Source organism: Orycteropus afer, unplaced genomic scaffold (genome assembly GCF_000298275.1).
Source record: "Orycteropus afer afer isolate SDZICR_OR568_19922 unplaced genomic scaffold, OryAfe1.0 scaffold00544, whole genome shotgun sequence".
Lineage (NCBI taxonomy): Eukaryota > Metazoa > Chordata > Mammalia > Tubulidentata > Orycteropodidae > Orycteropus > Orycteropus afer.
The window spans coordinates 317,634-323,762 of NW_006922131.1; the positions used below are offsets into that span (position 1 = coordinate 317,634).

Sequence of the window (6,129 nt, forward strand, 5' to 3'; positions counted from 1 at the left end):
GGAATTTGATGTTCTGTTCCACATCTATCTCCCATTCCATCATAGTCCATCTCTTGTGGCCCTAATCAGAATGGTTGGCAGTGGTAGCCAGGCAACATGTAGTTCTAGTCTTAGGGTAGATGAGGCCATGGTTCATGTAGACTATTTCTCCTGTAGACTAGTTTCTTCTTTGAGTCTTTAGTTTCCTTCTTTCTCTTTTGCTCCAGATGTAAACTCATGAGCTTTATTATTATTATTATTTTATTTTAAGAGCTTGGTTTACATTCAATGTAATGCGTACATTTAGTTTCATTCCCCGTTCACCACGTCCAACCCTAACCCAGTCTCCTCCCCTTCCTACCCTGTAATGCTCCCCCTGTGCCCCTCATATTTATGCACTCCTATTTGTCCTGCATTTCCTCAATTTGATTGTTGGTCCTCTGATGTCCCATGGTCTATTGCTTTAAGGGATGTATTACCATAGAGTATGTGGGTTGTCATCCTGGGTTGAGTGGTCTGTGTGTACATCTTGTTAACTATTGGGCTGAGATCCTGACCCTGGGGGTGAGTTTTATTCCAGGCGCAGAATGTATCCCAGGACCATAGTATTGGGAGTCTCACCAGATTTCATTTGACCAGTAATTCTGGTCATTATTGAGTTTTAGGATTTTGTTCCATGTTTTCCCTCCCACTCTATCCAGGATCTCCAGATTTGATCCTTTCCTGAGTGGCAAACACATGAGTTTTAATAATCTAAACATGCTACAAAACTGTTATCTTACATTTGCATAAAAATGTGTTACTATTTGTGTGAAAATGCAAGATTTTCCCTACTTACCATCTATTTACCCATTGCATTCTTTCCTAAGATTTATATTTCTTGAATAACTGGGATTACAAAAAATTCTTTTGAAAAAGAAATATTATGCTGTTATTAAAGAACTAGTAGGATGGACATTAGGAGAGGTGGGTTCTGTGTCTGTGGGTCACATGACTGGAGTAAGTCTCTAAGTCTCAGTTTTCCTATTTCATAATATGAGAGAGTTTTGATAGATTATTCTCGTTAACTCTTAACAATCTGTTACTTGCCTGAAACTGAGACTACAACCATGGCTGCCTCTTATGTAGCACACGGCACTGTACACTGTTCTCACTACAAAGGCCAATCACCTGGGTCTCTTTTGCACTAGAGAAAATGAATTCCAAAATTCTCAGCTTCTGGGAGAAATATGATTTATCATGATTTTTTGAAGTACAAACATGGGGTAGGATAATAAGAGAGCTATAACTATCATCTCCATCATAAAAGTGCGTGAGGAGCTGGAAGGGATGGGTAATGTTTGTAACCATTTGGTTCAAAGCCATCTTAAAAATATTAATTTTTACAGTATATAAAAAATGTGCATATTGTGGAGAGCAGATATAGCAGTTCCTGTACTTTCTATATTTCAAAGGAAGCTGTTTCTTTTTTAAATGAACCCATATAGGCAACACTATTGTGGGACTGGTGAGGCTGGTGAAACAGATTATTTCAGTTGTAGAGTATAGTGATCTCCTTTTCTAAAAATGACTGTATTTACCTTAAATATTGCATGTTATATTAACTTTCTCGAAGACTAGTGTCATATTTTGCATTCTAAAATACTTGTTACCATTTATTTTCCTTTTAGTTGCTGACCTATAGTCATAGAAAAAAGATGAAAGATCAGGATTTCCAAAAACAGAAAAAAAAAAAAATTAGCTAAGTTTTGTCTTTGGTAATTAGAGATTTTTTAAAAAATTTCTCCATGAAACAGAATCCAAGCAATACAAATATTTTAGCTGTTCAAGACATAAATTTTGAAGTAAGATAATCCTGTGGGCACACCCTATCTTTGAATGAATAGTTTTAGTGCTTTACGTACTATACAATCAGACAATAAATAATTAAAACAGTAATTGTGTGTCCCTATTTCTTTAGTCAGCACTTTTCTTAAAATCACTGGTGTTCCAGTAACTATGTGTCTTTCAAAAGAAGTGGTACCTGTTGAAGTGTATTACGTAGATAATGATGAGACATTTCACTATTTTAAAGAGGATTTTTTGGGGGGATTTTTTAAGGGGAATTGAGGTTGGAGATTGGAATGGAAACATCCTTAAGGTATAGCAGAATCATCTATATAATACACATAAGTAACATGATCATATCCAAATATATAGTTTTGTGCTTAGTATTAGATGAAAGAATGCATTCTCATTTTTGTGAAAAATGGAAAGGATTTAAACTTAAAAAAGTAACATGTCCAAAGATATAACGAGTTTAAGAGAAGAAGTAGATTCTAGATGAGTGGTTTTTAAACTTTAGCATGCATCATGGCCCTGCCTTTAGAATTTCTGAATGCATAGGTGTGAAGTGTAACCTGAGAATTCACATTTATAATAACTTCTCAGGTAATGTTGATTATGCTAGTCTAGGGACCACACTAATAGCCACTCTTCCAGAATAAGTTGACTAGATTTAACATTTATGATCAATTTATTTTAAATGTGTAGGAAAGAATGTAAGGAGCTGTTTAACTAAAAACCAAACCTATTGCCATCGAGTTGATTCTGACTCATAGCGACCCTTTAGGATAAAGTAGAACTGCTCCAGAGGGTTACCAGGCTGTAAATCTTTATAGAAGTGGCTGTTGGGTTTGAATTGCAGAGTTTTTGCTTAGCAGCCGAACACTTCAATCACTGTTCCAACAGTGCTTCTCAGAAACTGTTTTGGAAATTTAAACAAAGTCTATAGTCTCCTTGATTATTCCTTTACTGACAGAATGAAAACATTAGACTTGGATAATTTTGAAGGCCATTACAACACTGTAATTCTGTTTTGAAAAAGATAATATTCAAATATATAAATTTGTAATGTTTCATGCAATATATTATGTGCAAAATTGTAGCATCATTTAGAGGCACATACATAGTTTAATGGTTAAAACTGTAGGTTCTGAATCTGATTGTGTTGGTTTGCATATTGGCTTCACCAATAACTAGGAGAATGACCTAACTTTTCTCTACCTCAGTTCTCAGTTTTTTCAAATGTTGTATAATGCCTTTCTTCTGGTGTTATGAAGAATAAATAATTTTATGCACGTGAAAGTACTTACAAAATTTTACTGACACATGAGAGTTACCATATTAGTTACTAATATAATTTGCCAATTATATAAGTTTAACTCTATAAAATATTTTACAGAATATTGAATGAACCTTTCTAATTTTTGGCTTTAATATTCAATATCTCGTATGGCTGACAAAAATAATTTAGATATTTGTCTGAAAGAATCATATTTACACTTTCTAAATAATATTTTTTAAATGTTTGAAGCCAGATTTAAATAAATTCAATGCAATTGTTTGAGTATATTGATTTTTATAATGTTCATGAGTTTAAACCAATGATTGGCCTCACAGTTGATTTGTAATTATTGAAAGGAGTGTTTTACTCATTACTGTGGTGAAGTCTTTTCATATACACATGTACACATACACAGTTATCTGAATACTAAGTACCTAAATGTTAGAAGGGAGCTCTGGTAGCATAGTGCCTAAGGCACTTGACTGCTAACCAGAAGGCGGCGATTCAAACCCACCAGCCACTGCTTGGAAGGAAGATGGGGCAATCTACTTCCGTAGGCCACTCATTGGAAGAAAGATGGGGCAATCTACTTCTGTAGTGATACTGCCTTGGAAACCCAAGGAGGGGTCGCTATGAGTCGGGTCCAACTCGACAGCGCATAACAACAACAACAACAAATGTTAGAAAATATTTCATTAAGTGCTAGAAAATAAATTGAGACCAATGAGCATATCTTATTTATTAGAAGGTCCCATAATGTTGATAAGTGTATCTGTATAAAATTCTGTAAAGATAATAATCTAATCTATTTATCTAAATATAAATAAGCATGTGCAACTATCTTGACCATTGAAATATGTTTCATATTTATAGAATTTTAAGTTTATGAAATTTCATAAATGGAATATGATCTGAAAATTTCAAAATCTGTTGATTTGTCCTGAACTTTAAAATTTTTATTATTTATAGTTTCTTGAAACTACCTGAAATAGAGTCTTATGATTGAATATGCCTTCTCAAAGAGGTATAAAGATATGTATTCATATTTCAGATAACTGTGTCTTTGGACAAGCCTTTTAATTTTGTTAGGCATATTTACCTCATTTGTAAAATGATGTTGAGTTCAGTCCTGCCTTTCAAGAAGCTATGTTGAAATTCTACCCCCTGTGCCTATGAAAAGGAGCTCTGGTAGAGCAGTGCCTAAGGCATTTGACTGCCAACCAGAAGGTTGATGGTTCAAACCCACCAGCCACTTGGTGGAAGGAAGATGGGGCAATCTACTTTGTAAAGATTTACTGCCTTGGAAACTCAGTAAGGGTTGCTATGGGTTGGAATGGACATGATGGCAGTGAGTTTTTTTTTTTTTTTGGTACCTGTGAATGTGACCCTCTTTGGGAATAGGGTTTTTCCTTGTTATGTTAATGAGGCTATACCAGGGTAGGGTGAGTCCTAAACCTAATCCCTTCAGAATGGTCTCTTACAAGAAGAGAAAACAAACATGGAGAGACACAGCCAAGGTAAGACAGGTGCTGTCTAACAATGGAGGTATATATAGCTATAAGCCCAGGAACTGCAAAGATTGCCACCAGCTACTAGAAGCTAAAAGAGACAAAGAAAGGCCTTCCATCAGAGCCAATGCCCTGAATTCAGACCTCTAGACTTCAGAACTGTGAGACAGGGAGGACTTTACTACCATCAAGAAAAGCCAGGAATGGAGTGTGTCCTTTGGACCCAGGGTCCCTGTGCTGAAAACATCCTAGACCCAGGAACAAGAGAGAAGTGTAACACTGGAGATGGTGCAAGATGGCGAGAAGCAGCGGCAAGCACAGCAGAGTCTATGAACAGATAAATGGTTGCAATAGGACCAGGAGATGGTGTGGTGGACTTCTTGGCCCATGGAACGAGGCAGCTACAGTGGGCTTGCCCACCTAGAGCAAGAGAGCTAAGCACTTCTGGGCAGGAGGCTTCCTGGAGGAGTGGTGTGATTCTGGGCACTTGTTGGTGGAACTAAAGAGCTTTGCAGCACTTGCCTGAGCAGGGGAGAAGCCAAGCCCCAGAGAATTGCAGAAGCTGAGAGTGGGACCTAGAAGTGGCAGCAGCTGAGAAGAAGCTGTCCTAATAGAAAACTGTATCCTGAGTTGTTCCTATCACTTCTAAGTTGTTTTTGATCCTAAATTATAACCTGTTAACTTCCCTAATGAACCCCATAATCATAGAGAAAAATTTTTTTGAGATAATAAACTTCTGCGTTTTAAAGCTACCCATTTGTGGTGTTTTTGTTATGGCAGCACTAGGTAACTAAGGGGTTTGAACTGCCTTTCCAGCCATAATCTATGAGATTCATATTACCAATACTTTAAGAAAGTCATCCACAAGAGTACACCAAATAGAGATTATTCATACTTCATTGTCTAAATGTTTTAAAACTATTCCTTGCTTATGTATTAAGCCACCCATTCACTGATACTAAATGTTACAGTTCAATTCAACATAGAGGTAAATCTCATTATACATTGGCTGCACAGGTGATATCACCAAAAACTCACTGCCATGGAGTCAGATCCGACTCATAGGGGCCCCTCCTTGGGTTTCCGAGGCTGTATCACTACGGAAGTAGATTGTCCAACTTTCCTTCCAAAGAGTGGCTGGTGGGTTTGAACCTCCAGCCTTCTGGTTCACAGTCAAGTGCCTTAGGCACTATGCCACCAGAGCTCATGAGTGATATAGATAAAATAAATGATTATTACATAACTAGCACAGACAGAAGTCTGCCAAGTTAAATTCTGACTCCAAAAAATACTAGTCACTATGTCCCAGTTTTTTGTATCTTTGTGTTTGTAGTCAGGGGAATAGTGGTGGATGAAAACAATTATTGGAGGAAAACAAGATGAATAGAAAATATAAGGGGAATTTTTATTTCAAGGAGATTAGTGATTTTAGTTCTGTGGATTAAAATACTAACCAAAAAAAAAAAAAATACTAACCAAAAAACAAAACAAAAAACGACTGCCATTGAGTCAATTCAGTCTCATAGTAACACTATA

General features: G+C 36.4%; 1 protein-coding gene across 1 annotated transcript in view; it reads left to right on the forward strand.

Moving 5' to 3' along the window:
* DACH2 (dachshund family transcription factor 2) overlaps positions 1–6,129 on the forward strand; it is a gene marked incomplete at its 3' end in the record, with an annotated part of 1,102,952 nt that overhangs the window by 154,597 nt on the left and 942,226 nt on the right. The gene's annotated exons all lie outside the window — the stretch shown is intronic.